This window comes from Perna viridis, chromosome 9 (genome assembly GCF_037379345.1).
Source record: "Perna viridis isolate PV_CMFRI_1.1 ecotype Kerala chromosome 9, ASM3737934v1, whole genome shotgun sequence".
NCBI classification, from domain to species: Eukaryota; Metazoa; Mollusca; class Bivalvia; order Mytilida; family Mytilidae; genus Perna; species Perna viridis.
In genome coordinates, this window is record NC_142453.1 from 36547391 (window position 1) to 36561575 (window position 14185).

Here is a 14185-nt window from a genome sequence, read left to right on the forward strand (position 1 = left end):
AGGAAGCAATCGTTAATGAATATTTCGAAGTAGGTGGCGCTGAGATCCCGGAAATCAGAGCAAGCATATCAACATGTTTCAAAATTAAAAAACAAAAACAAAAACAAAAACAAAAAACAAAAATAATTATTAAAAACGGAGTGATGTCTCTTTCCAAACTCTTAACTTCTATACTCACATCTGTCAAAGGGGTCTTCAGTCCTAAAACAGCATTTGTTACTCCCGTAGTGGTATTTATTCTATGTGGATCCGGAAAAATTCCAAAGATCTTCTGGAGACTCTCAATTCAAGATTATTATCAGAATATAATAGCATTAAAACCTATAATTTTTCAGGACTGTATACTTCTATTCCCCAAACCTAGTTAAAATCCCGACTTGAAAACATTATATATCGTTGATTATCAAAAAAAGATGGTTCACCTAGATACAATTGTATATTTCTTGGTAGAGATTCCTCACAATTGTATAAAATAATTCCGAATCATCTTCCCAATATACAGAAGGAGGTGTTTTCAAAATGCTAGAATTTTTTATCGAGAACATATTTTTCCAGTGTGGGTAAAATTTGGTATTATTCGTTCGTTGGGTTGCCAATCTGGTAACATGATAACATGAAGATATCTTGTGATAGTGTAATAAAACAATCGTACACTTCTATTTACAAAGATATTTAAGGATTTTTTTCACGCTTCATGAACTGTGAAGCGATCAAACAATCCTTATGATTGAATTGTGAATCGATAAAAGTCCAAATTAATATTTGTCCCTTCATCAAAGTCTTATTTAGTTTGAGAACTTCGGACTCATCGACAGTACCAATGTTATTTATGGGAAATAATCTATCTTGCCCAGATGAAAAATAAACAATAAAATTAAATTATTTCACATTGTATCAATGTCTTTTGTCTTTGGATGATTTCCTTCAAAAGATAATCGACAAGTTCACATTGATCTCAACTAATGGAATGTATCTTAATGACCACAGAAATGGTCATAGGCCCTGCATAAAGATTTGACAAAATTAGAATTTCAATGGTCCTGCATCATATCTTTAACCGAGGCAGCGTATGATTAACCAATAACAGTCCAATATTATTTTCACAAACACTTGCCTTTTTTTTTTTTTAAATTTTGTCATTATATTCTTGTTATGAAGATTTTTTACAGTAATGAAAATAATGAATTTGTCCTTCATCACTGCGTTAACATAAGATTAATTTAATTTGTTTTTTTTTTCAAAATAAATGTATGAATACATGTAAAAGAGTTTAAAATATCTATCCTGGTTCATAAGAGAATATGATACTACCAGTCACCATACGACGTTAGGGTCACCTTATACGTAACTGTGATATACATTTCCTAGTTTTTCTTACAGCTTGAAATTTCATTTTTGTCTTTACGGGATCATGCATTTTTGCATAAGCAATTACAGATATGTTTGTAACAGGATTTTTTTTCATATTCAGCTCAAGGGCATAAAAACGTTTTCCGTGAAACCAATTTTCTCAGAATGTGTTCTGCGATTTTGTTTTTCAACATTTGAACCGTTTACTACATCCTGTTTGCAATACAGCTTTTACAAGAAGGGAAATGCGTTATTAAGGTGTTTGTTTTGTTGAACTCGAAATAAATTTACTGTTAAACTAAAAACATATTTTGAAAATGTTTATGTTTAGTTTGTACTGCTTGGTTCTATGTGTAACTTTAAATTCTCAATATCTTGTAAAGCTCACCTATGACCTTAAGGATTTGTTGATACTATTTCAGAAAACCTTATTACATGTTCCAAATTTGATTTTCCTATCCTAATATTTGAAGCATTTCAAGATGACCTTTTTCACATTGTACATTGGAAGTGACACATGGTGACACCTGAGGTATAACAAGTAAGTTGTATGGGATGTAAATGTTACGCATGTTAGAGGTCGTCTTACTGAATACGCCGAAATAATAAATTCCGCGAAATATTTAATCAACGAGAAAGTACTATAATGACAAAGTGACATATTGTTTTCAACCGTTAGATGCTACGTTTAAAAAACTCTTAAGATTTCTTTTGACAGAAAATCGTTTTGCCAAGATTGGTACTCGGACTAAATGGTAACACAGTTGAACCATTAAATCATGTGTTACAATAAGGACTCGCACGAGGGTCAATCAACTGTCTGCTTAATGGGTGATTTGGATGTTTCAAGATGTACAAAAATCACCTGGAAACTATTCACAGTAAGTTCCATGAAACCAAAATTTTTATAATTCATTATCGTTTTCTCGGATGAGGTCAAATTAACTCAAAGGTTTTCACTCTTTTAAACTTAAGCTTAAAAATAAGTATCTTAGTCACTAGGTGCTTTAGAAGACGCACTGGTCACCCTTTTTCGTGGTCTTGGCTATTCTTCAGATGAATATTATGTTCCATATCGTGATCATGAACTTCTTGCTTTTACTTAGATTCGGAATATGTGGCCACAAAGCTAGAAATATATATGAATTCACAGTTATCAATTTGTTCCGGAAGACCCAAGATTTGTATCCAAATAACCTTTTGACATCAGATTTTACATTAAGGTGTCAGTAATCTTTAAATTGAAGGAGATTTAAATATAAAAAACAACGGGAAAATACGATATTTTCTACAATGGCGTTCGCAAGTGTAGATATGTCTATTTAGTGCAATATCTGCACGAGAAGTGTTGGTAGAATTATCTACTTCACCGTAGATAAACCATCCATCAAAATAAACAAACCAACAACAACAAAAATAAAAAATAAATAAATAAATGAAAATCAAGTACTAGTACGAAAAAGTTATCAGGATTATCGTATGTAAGAGAACAGTTAGTTGTTAATAGGTTATTCATAAATATAAATATATAAACTTGTATCGTAATTGATGAAACAGTGGAGACAATGTAAGAGACAAACAGACACCAAACCTACAAAACCGTAAAAAAACATTCAAAAATTAAACTGTTTAATAAAGATGCTAATAATGTTGCAACTCGTACATTCTCGTGTGAATTCTCGGTATTTAAAACAGATATAATTACAAGCCCTGCTCTTTAAACAAACAACATCTGGTCACTGCGTAGTGATACTTTATTCTATAAAAGATGAAATGAACCGCTTTGTCATACTATTTTTTTGTTATTTCACGGACCTTTGAACATTTAAAGTTAAAAAAAAAAGAAACGACTTTAAAATAATATTGATCTTCAAGAAAGTGTCGTCATTATCATATTACCGATTGTACTTAGTTTACTTTTGAAGGTCAAAATAAAATAAGAGGTGTAATACCGTAGGTGAACGAAAAACAAGTGCGAAAAGATTGGTAAAATCTGGAGGAGAGAGCTGTAATAAATAAGTGGTGGTCTGAATAAATGAATTATGATAAATAACAAGTTACGTTTACATTTGTCTTTGTCATATTAGATACTTTAAATATAACTCTTATATTAAATTATGATCTATTCACGAATAAACTGTATATAAAACAAGTCCCTACCAGAAACTGGTAGTGGTTAAAACGGTCATAAAATCACATTAATTTGGCAATATGGTGTCCTTATTTGTTGAATAGGTGGTCACAATGTGATTCCTTATTTGTTTAATGATGGTGACAATGTGGTGTCCTTATTTGTTGAAAAGGTTGTGACAACGTAGTTCCCTAATTTGTTGAATAGGTGGTAACAATGTGGTGTCATTATTTGATGACTTTGTTTCTTCACGAAGGTTTTTGTTCACCTTCGTGATTGTCGTTTAAATATTTGAATTAAATATGTTTTTGTAAGAATGAGGCAAAATGGGAAAAATCAGAAACATGCGAGTCAAAACCCCACCAATCTCAAAAATATAATTTCGTTCAAGGAAGCTTTCTCTCTTTGAAAAGACTATTTTTGATCTATGCATCACTGGCTCAAAAGTTTTTCAATAGAATGTTAGAAAAATGAGGTTTTGGACAGCTTTGTCTGCCCTTTAAATGTTCATTTTCAGTGCTTTTCTGTGGAATTATAATTCAATTTACCAAAATGATGTGAACAATCTTATCTGTTTTCCTTAATGAAATTATTCAAATTATGCATTAAAAATAGTGGGGTTTTTTTCATACCACGTTTCACTCACTGCCGAAGACCGACACCTAATTTCTGTTATATACTTTGTTATTAATGTTTTGTTTTATTTTAGAATTATTGGTAATGTATATCCTTTGTAATGATTTCCGTTTGGACCTTTTATTGCAATTCTCCTTTGCGTTACAAAAACAGAAGAAAAAAGACCACATCAATTTTTTAAGCAGTCAAGTGTAATTTGTCATTAAATTCAACTGGATATAACATCAGTCGACAAATATGTAATGAAGTATGTCTATAACTTACAAATATATTACTGTTTTAAAGAGCTTCTGTACTGATATTCATTTGAAGAATTCTCATTACTAGAGATAAAATATTCAAAAATTGTTATTGATTGAAGATTAGACAATTTGAAATGAAAACATATCGTTTGCTAGGTACAGTTTTGACAAGATGCTCCATATTTAAAAGTGTTTGCCTAATGCATACAAAGACTTCTACTGAATGTCTCTACAAACGTTTAATCAACAGTCATTGAGGTTAATGTTATAATTTGTCGTTTCTATTATTCAAATAGATGTCATGTTTTCACGTAACACACATGTTTGACCTTTTTTATACTGTACTTCTACATACTACGTTTAAGTTAGGTCACACACTACGTTAAATTTATGTCAATGATCTTTACAAAGAGCTACTGTCGTGTAATGAGTTGAAACAAGTACTGTCTTTAAAAAAAAGATAGCCAACGCAGTAAAATTGAATTTCCAAGTTTCTACATTTCAAGAAAAAAACACATGACACGCAATTTCAAATTTTCGATACAGTTTTATTGAACGTAAGTTCAAATTTTCTATACCGTTTTTTTAACGCCACTAAGTTATCAGTATTTGTCCAATCGGGAAACAGAATTGCTTTCAGGTGACTTGCGTTTCCATAGGAGACCGTCCTTCAGATCAAAGGGTAAACAGCGAAACTATATCGACTGCGTCAGAAAAAAACAACAGAAACTGAAAATTGTTCAAGGTGATCTAGAATAAACATTGGTGAACAATTTAATAACATGTTAATGAATAACTCAGAAATTATTCCTTCCAACACAAAAAGTACTTGAATGTATTCTCCATTTCAGAAAAAAAAATAGATTTCGAAAAGATCTTGATGGGATTGTTAAAATTTAAATGTCAAAGATTCTAGTAGCGGTTAACGCTTGTAAGAGATAAGAGAAAAAGAAATGCAATTTTCTCTTGGTGGAAGAGATATTTTGGAAAACTATTACCTTACCATATTTCCAATCAGCGCTGAACATTTCGATAAACTAAATTCGATTTAAGCTTCGTTAATTGTATCAAAACAGCTTTGCATACAATTGACGAAGGACGGAGCAGATACTATAATGCAAACGAGAAAATATATCACGTGACGTTTTCACAAATTAATTATTCCGTTTTACTATAGCCAAGATTTTATCATTTCGGTAACAATTTCGCTATAAGCCTTCATACGCAGGCCAGTTTCCTTCAAGTAATATGCTTAGTTTACCAAACTAACCATATGTGTAATATAAATGTAACAAATGTCTTATTTGACCATTCGATTTATTAACCAATGTAAAAGATGTTATTACTGATAAGATTTTTTGTCAAGCGATAAACAATTCTCAATAAATACTCCTTACACTGATATCTCTTTTATACACCTACAGTATTTCTTTTAAAATGAAATTCCCGCAAGAAAACTTTTGTTAAAAAAATTCATAAAATTGTCGAGTGAATTGGCAATTTATAAAGAACACACTCATAATAAGTATATATAAAATTGCTTTGAAAATATATAATTGAAACGCCATGAATTGTATATTTTTAATTTTGAATCAGATTGTATAGGAAAAATGTAATGAGTGGCACTTACACATTATATCTAAGCTATTTTCATGTCTAATCGCCTTCGTCTCCTTATTATGTAAAAGCAATTTATTCATATGAAAATATCGTCAACATTTTTTTTCTTTCGAAAAATAAATAGTACCTAGATTGTTAGGGGATATTTTTTTTATATTATGCCTGCTGGAAACAGTCATTCTATGTATTATTAATGACGTAATATACGTAATATAAAACCTTATTATATTGTCTGTAGTGTCATTGAAAATCTATGTATGACTCAACATATAGTATGCTTTTATGTACCATTCTGTTTAAGAATAATGCAATTGGTGACACATCATTTTTCTCAGTTTGGTCTTTTATGCCTCAAATACATTAAATATATTAGAAAATTTTACCGCCATTTTTCCATAGTGCATTTCAGCTAAATTTGACCTATCAATATCTTAACAAACACTTTGATGGTTATTACTGGAAGTAATGAGATGTAAATACTTGGGTAATGCAAAACAATATGTGCGTTTTTTCTTCATGTGCAACACTTTATTACCATTCTGCCTGATTCTTAAACAGAGAATTACTTAAAAGATAAGGTTACTGTATGAAATAAACCAAATTTAGTACGTTAAGAGTTATAAAACACGACATGCTTATAAAGTTATACCTAACTAACAATCTGAACATTTCCGGTCCTCAAATTTAAAAGCTACTTAGTATACAAGTAGTTGTAACCTTATATGGACGGAGCAACGTCCTATATATGTAGAATGTAAGACCTGAATTATTTGGGCTAAAATATTCTTACGAAATGAGTCGACATGGAAGTAGGCGATTGTTCAAATACGGAAGTGTTGTTTTAACTTTTGATACGTCGATGGGTACGATTTAACATTTGTTTATTTATTAAATAATAATGTGGAAATTATTGGCTGCGTTGAACTGTATTAAGCTTTCCTAGAAGAAAGTCCTTACCGAAAGAGACTTCGCACATCGCAACATGCCGGTGAAACTTAAAAACAAAGATTTATCGGCCGCCCACGTGTGTTTTAATGAAACAATTTGAGGGCACACATTAAGCTCCATCCATCCCGGGCATAGCCTAAAATCATATAAGACTTTTCAAACCACCAGTGTTTGTTTTGTAAAGGACGTAAAGGAAGAATCGAACCATATTGACACAATTTTCCAGGATTAGATGGTTTCTGTTTAATTCGTGAATGTATTTGGACAGGTTTCAATATTGATACTTTTTAGATGTCTGTGTATATTCAGTTTGCTGCTACGTATATGTACGCTTTTCTGTGTCAATACTTCCGTTATATAAACATATATGTCCCTTGAAGTCAAGTAAGATCAATAATATTGATTTCATTGAAGATTTTAAAACATATATAGAATACTTATCCAACAACCAATAATAAGAGAAGAGTTTCCTGAAATAAGTTATAAAGATCGTTTTATTACAAGAAAGCCTCGAGTTATCTATCTTACAACAACAACAACTACATTAATATACTATATTGTGATAAGTTGATGAGTATGCTCAATATACACTTCCGCAAGGTAGAGCTTTAGTAGAACAAGATAATTTTCCTCGCGGAAGTTGATATTGAGCATGCTCTACCTATGCTCATCGAATATTCTACAGAACAAAACTGTCTTAAAAAACCCATAATAAATATGAAAAAAAAATAAGGAAACATTTTAATCATGATTGTTTGTCTTTTTTTATTTAGATCTCACATTTGTAAAATATTACATTTTTTTAAACTCGGCGGGTGTTTCTTAAAAAGCAGAGGACGCTTACCTTGAAGATGCACCTGGTCCATGCCCCCAGTTCTTAGTGGAACTCGAGTTGCTTATTTACTTTTGTTACTTTGTTTGTATTACTTTGGTTCATTTATGTACTTTGTTGTCTGTGTCTGTTTTTTCCATGTCTGGTCTTTGCCCCTGGATTGCATTCTTTTGATTTCAGGTAGAACCTAGGTTCATTTGATTAATCTTTAAAAGCTATAGAGTCATAACAAAAAAGGTTTATTTTATATCAATTTCTTTTATATCATAAAATTGCATAATTAAAACACGTTCAGATAGTTAAAACACGATGGAGTATATGATAAGCGGCAGTAAGTAATATCTCAAACTTCGTGCTCTATTTCGTTAAAACAGATTGTGTTTAGCAAAATAATTATAATATGCCCTTTTTGTAAAAGTTGAATACGGATTTTAAAGAGTAATCAAGGGAACCAAGGTTATAGCGGTAATCAAGAGAATGTAATCCAGGGACAAAGACCAGACATGGAAAACAGACATACACAACAAAGAACACAAAGCAACCAAAATCACACATACAAAGTAATAAAAGCAAATGAGAAACTCGGACTCCACTAAAAACTGGGAGCATGGACCAGGTGCACCTATAGGGTAAGCGTCCTCTGCTTTTCTAGAAACACCCGCCGAGTTGCTCATAAAAAGTCAAATCCTGGATAGACAAACGAGGGAAGGAAAACTATGACTCGTTGAATAAACCAGTTTTCATGGTGCTGATGAATACACCAGAACGATCCACGAGTTCATGATAACGACCATAAAATTTCTGTAGTGATATATATAAATATGTAAATATGCTTCAGAAACACTAATGAAAATGTTTTCATGATTGAGTTTTTCCCCTTTCTTCACTAAATTCAAAATAAGTTTGAAATCTCTTGGTATGATATTGAAATTCACTAGATGTGAGATAGATTTTAGTATTATATGCATTGTTTTCAAGTTTTAGGTTGACAGTAGGAAAAGAAACAAATATTGTGAAACGCAATAAATGCACCAATGTATAACCTAAGTACAAAATGATAAATACTTTCAGAAAGTCTTCAACAGTGTAAACACACCTTTAAATGAACCTTGAAAGATCCCGACAACAAAAGTTATAAAATCTACGGCAACAGAAAGATGGCACTAAAACTAAAAAGTAAAAAAGGGACAAATGCAGTCTTATCAAAATCATAAATTCCTTATTTTGCACATGATATATCGTTACGTTCTGGTTTTTGTTTCCTGTCTCGATTCGTATGGTCATGAGTACTTGTTGTGTTTGGATCTCGAGTTTCCTATCTATTTGATTAAAACGCTGCTTATAAGAGTTAACAACACGCAACTTGATACATGTGATTTGCGTGTCGAAATTGACGATATTTATATTACATTGACATTTTCGTTTTTCTTTATCTAACAAATTAATCCCGACAGCGATAGTGTTCTGTTAAACTCTTTTTAAAGAATTCTGATTCGAATACCATCCATTGATATTAGACACAAGTGGTTTCTCCTTGTTGACATTATTAATGATGTTGTTTTAAACATCTATTTCACAATGTTATCGAAATATTTGTTCTCTTCTTTGATAAGGATTGGCGTTACTGTTTTGATTTTCCATATTCTTTGTAAAGACCCTTTTCGTTATTATTACTTCTTTGGTATTTGAAGAACTAAAATATGCGTAATCAATTTTGGACTTATGTAAATATTAAACAATTATTCTACAAAGAAAATTGAGTTGAAATCCATTCCACATATCAAATGATTCCCAGTTTATTATACGTAATTATGAGGTCTGCTGGTTCGCATGTCTGAATATTATAAGCATCTGTTCCTTAGGACCAGCCTTAAATATTATATACAACCTGTCGATTTCACTGCCATCAAAGTCATTCATTAGAATATATAATAGATATAGCGTTCGTTAGTGTATATGATTGTATTATTTTGCTTTTCATCCTTGAGAATTGAACAATATTTTTTTTATTCTTACCAGTAGTCTAGAAATATTTTATGATTGTAGTAAATTGTTCTTCAGAGAATTCCCATCAATAAATGATAGAGAGCTTTGTTCCAACACACATTACGTCATTCCGCCAGTTCTGTTTTTGTTTTATTTATATTTTGTTTCGTTTTTTTTTCCAAAAAGATTTTTTAAATCATCAAACGATATAAACAAATAAACAGCTAATCTACAAAAACAAAAATATTCAAACCACAGAAATGAAAAATTCACCAAAATGTCGTTGATTGCATTCGACGTGTGGCGTATGAAAATTAATTGACAATCCTTCGAACAATTTCTGTTTGCCAACATATATTTGGACGTGTTTCCTTATCATGTGCTTAATTTGAGGATGAACGCTCTCCCCATTGCTAAAATTTTGATAAATGCCAAAATATTAGGATACTTCAGTCCGTCTGCAGAGTCACTAAATGCAAGCTCTTTGAGATAGATGTGATGGAAAATCGAGTATTATTTAGAAGTAAAGCATCTACTATAACACCAAAGATAAAATTAAACGACCTGTGTCTTCATTTTGTCGGAATAAGTTGCGGACGAGGTCTGACGTATAGAGTTTAGGAACAGATCGGCAGGTAGAAGTGCGCATTTGAATCGTAATGGATTTATTATTGTCAGTTAGTGTTACAGTATTGTTATCAAGTCACTTTGGTTTCACCATAAGAATGTATGTCTTTAAAATGGCTTGTTGAAAAAAGAATGGAATTATTTAAAATAAAAAGGCCTTTTTGAAAATGTTGCACATATGTAAAGATATCTAGATCTATTAATAAATATTTAGTCTAATGTTTCATTTTTAAGAGATTTGATGGAGGACTAAGTTTTATTTTTTTTATTTTATATATATTAAATCTTAGTGGTCTAGGGCGCTGGACTTTGTGCAGGCGGTGTTGCCATAGATGTCACAGCGGTACGAGTTCGAGTCCCGCGGAGGGAACGACCAAAAATTTGCATCGCAAATTTGACAGTTCTAACATCGTTGGGAATTTTTCAGACCTTTCTATACGTTTACATATTTTCCTAATCAGGAAAAACAAAATAGAAGTTATAGAAGTTTTCCCAAACCTAGATGTAGATATTGCAAAAATATAGATATACAATTGCGGAAAGCAATATATGAAAAGAAAATGTATTATACAAAAGTTTTGAAAAATGAAAACCCCCAAACATGGGAGCAATACAGAATCAGGAGAAATCATGTAAAAAATTGAAACGAAAATCAGAAACAAGTATTTTTTAGAAAGATGAACTGTTAAATTTCAGAATCAAAAATTATTTTACAAGAAAAAAATGATGTAATTAAAAAAAGCGAAGGTGTGGCAGAAGTTTTTAATAATTTTTTGTGAACTTGGCAAAATATATTGGAAAAGATTATATTTTTGATCAAGAAAATCATCCCAGCTTGACGAAAATTAAAAAAAGAAATTTTGAAAGAAACTTTTTCAATTTTAAAGGCATCAATGAAAAAAATGAAGCCAACATTATAAATAAATTTGATGGTAAAAAAGGCTACGGGTGTTGATTATATTTTTGTGCAACTGATCAAATGTTGCATCTCATCATTTGTAAAACTAATTACTACTGTGATATTTTTTCTAATCGAATCTTGTTACTTTCCAGACAGGTTTAAAGGAGGCAAAGTTTACCCCGATCTACAAGAAGAGTGATCCTTTCCTGAAAAATAATTATAGGCCTGTCTGCACTTTCCCGATTCCTTCTAAAATTTTTGAAAAAGTGCTGGCAGAGCAACTTTCAGAACTTTTCGAAAATATTTTTGATAAATTTCTCTGTTCATTCAGGAGAGGGCATGGCTGCCGAACAACTCTACATAAACTTTTGGAAGACTGGAAGCTTGCTTTGGAACAAAATAAATGCCATTCTTATGGACCTATCAAAAGCGTTTGACTGCCTCCTCCACGATATCTTGATTTGTAAACTTTCCTCCTATGGCCTGTCTGGGGAAGCCTATAATTTAATGTTGTCATACCTTTCTAGTAGAAAACAGCAAATAAAGATATGTGGTATTGTAAGCTGTTGGGCAGATATTGATAAAAGCAACTTAATATTTTAAAACAAGATTTGGCGCATTTACATTTTCAAATTTTAATTTTGTTCTCTCTTTCTTTGCACTTTTGTTCATTGACTAATACAAATAGTACAGAAAAAATACAAGGCAGAGCTTTACGGTCTGTCTATTATAACTCATCCTGTGATGATCTTGTAGCAAAGGCCAAGACGCCTACTTTATAAGTAAGTCGTATCAGAGTAATGGCATTAGAAACTTTTAAAATATTATATGATCAGGTTCTACCTGTATTATATGATTTAATAATGTAAACAAAATCATTCGTGCAATTTCAGACGCATTAACTTGTTACAGATTCCACATGTTAAAACAACAGATACGCTGATCCAGCCCTGTGGAATTCTCTGCCTGAACACTTTAGGCAGTACTCAAACTTCAGTCAGTTCAAAGCAATTATTTCAAGCTGGGAGATAAAAATGCTCTTGTGTTGCATGTAGAGACTGTTAATTCATGCCTAGAAACCATATTCTTGTTGATTTTATTTATTTTTGTTTTGTTTCTGCATGATTTCCTTTAGTTCATTTGCTTTATTTGCTCTTTTAAAAATTGCTATTTATGTTTGTATGTTGTATGTGTCTGTCTTATTATAACTGTTTGACTTATTGCTTTGTCAATGTATATCACATGTATGCATGCACTGTATAGCTATTTATGTACCTTATATCGGTTTTAAAAGCTCACGAGAGCTAATGTTGTACTATTTTAATGAACTTGCCGACTCCAAATAAAGCTTATGTGGATTTGAATTTGAATTTGGAATCGTTCTAAGACCATAAGGATCATCGTCCGATTAAACCAAATTTTGAGTTTATTTGTAGTTAGAATCCACTTTGTCGGCGCCACTTCTGTAGACCATAGGTTCCCAATGCTATTCATCAAATAGACTAATCTGTCCATGATCTGTATAACAAATTTTATTGCCCAAAATTTGTCGTAGCCCAAAATGCAAAATCCTTAAAACACCTAGGCTCCATTCCTTGTATTGAAAATTGGACTACAATAGTGTAGCTCCATAGAAATACTGTAGTAGAACTTATCGATTTCGCTTCCTATTTCAATAAGTTTCGTTTTAATTACTTGTACACAATTTACTTTTTAATCTTGAACTTTATAAGAATTTGTTCCTAATGCTACTGGTGATAAGTTACTCCTTGAAAAACGTGTACAACATGCCGAAATTATGCACTATTAATATGATTGGTATTGTTGTATTTTGGTTCAGCAAGTATCAATATGATGGAATATATTTTTTTCCCAGTATGTTGCCCTGTGTAGTTTAAATGTTCATTGCTTTACCACAATATTAATGGAATGGCTTTTGCAGATCAAGAAAATACAGAAACAAGAACATGTTTCTGCATGTAAGGATAATTGAAAATTGATGTTGGTTAAAATGTGAGGGGGAGATAAGGACATTTCTTGAATTGATAGAATTAAGGCAATACATTTTTTAGCTTCAGAGAGCAAACGTCATGTGGGTTGACTTGAAAACTGATCGGTTAAAGCTTACTGTCATGTCGTAAATTTAGCACCAGAGGCGGAGGTTTGTAAATATAAATATAAAAAAATGTGAATTGCTTAGGGTTGTAATTAAGTGTCAGTCCCTGTAAGAATCAGGCAGTGGGTGAAACATGGTATAAAAAAACCATCATTTTGATAGTGTAATTTGACTATTTGCACCATCAGAATCAAGGAAAGCAGACAAGATTTACCATGTCATGCTGGACCATTGAGTTACAGCTTCATTGAAATGCACTAAAAATGAACACTTCAAGGGCAGATAACTCTGTCAAAATCCTATTTTTTTCCACATTCTATTAAAAATTTTTGGAGCAAAGCCATTGATGCAGAGATTAAATAGTGTTATTTTCAAACAGAGAAAGTATCCTTGAATTATATTACATTGTCAGATTGGTGGGGTTTTGACATGCATGTTTCTGATTTTTCCCATTTTGCCTGATTCTTACAAACAGTTACACTTAAATGAAGTAGGCCCATTTTCTCTGCTTTTTAATGTTGGAAGTAGATTTTGTCTAAACGACTTGTGTTCATAAAAAGTGAAAGTGGATACACGCAGCGATCCACGAGTTCATGAAGACGACCACAAAACTTCTGTACTGATGACTTCATTCTTGTAGCAACATAACCCTGTTCCAGAAGCCTAATTTTAAGAAGTCTTGCGCGATAAAATGTATGCGTAGTAATGGCAAGCTCGGGCATATCGTATGATTTGTGATATAATAACTCAATATGCAAGTGCTGAAGGGATGTTGTCACAGATGAAAAGAAAGTTG

At 31.7% G+C, this 14185-nt stretch overlaps 1 long non-coding RNA gene across 2 annotated transcripts in view; it reads left to right on the plus strand.

Moving 5' to 3' along the window:
- The first annotated feature begins 1777 nt into the window (after positions 1 to 1777).
- LOC148608209 (uncharacterized) overlaps positions 1778 to 14185 on the plus strand; it is a 30635-nt gene continuing 18227 nt past the window's right edge. Inside the window, exons 1-3 of one of the 2 annotated variants that reach the window (XR_015915419.1) lie at positions 1778 to 1891; positions 2069 to 2231; positions 12167 to 12625. This is a non-coding gene — a long non-coding RNA (uncharacterized LOC148608209). Of the gene's footprint in view, positions 1892 to 2068; positions 2232 to 12166; positions 12626 to 14185 lie in introns of those variants that run through there. The other variant, XR_015915420.1, reaches the window with a different exon arrangement.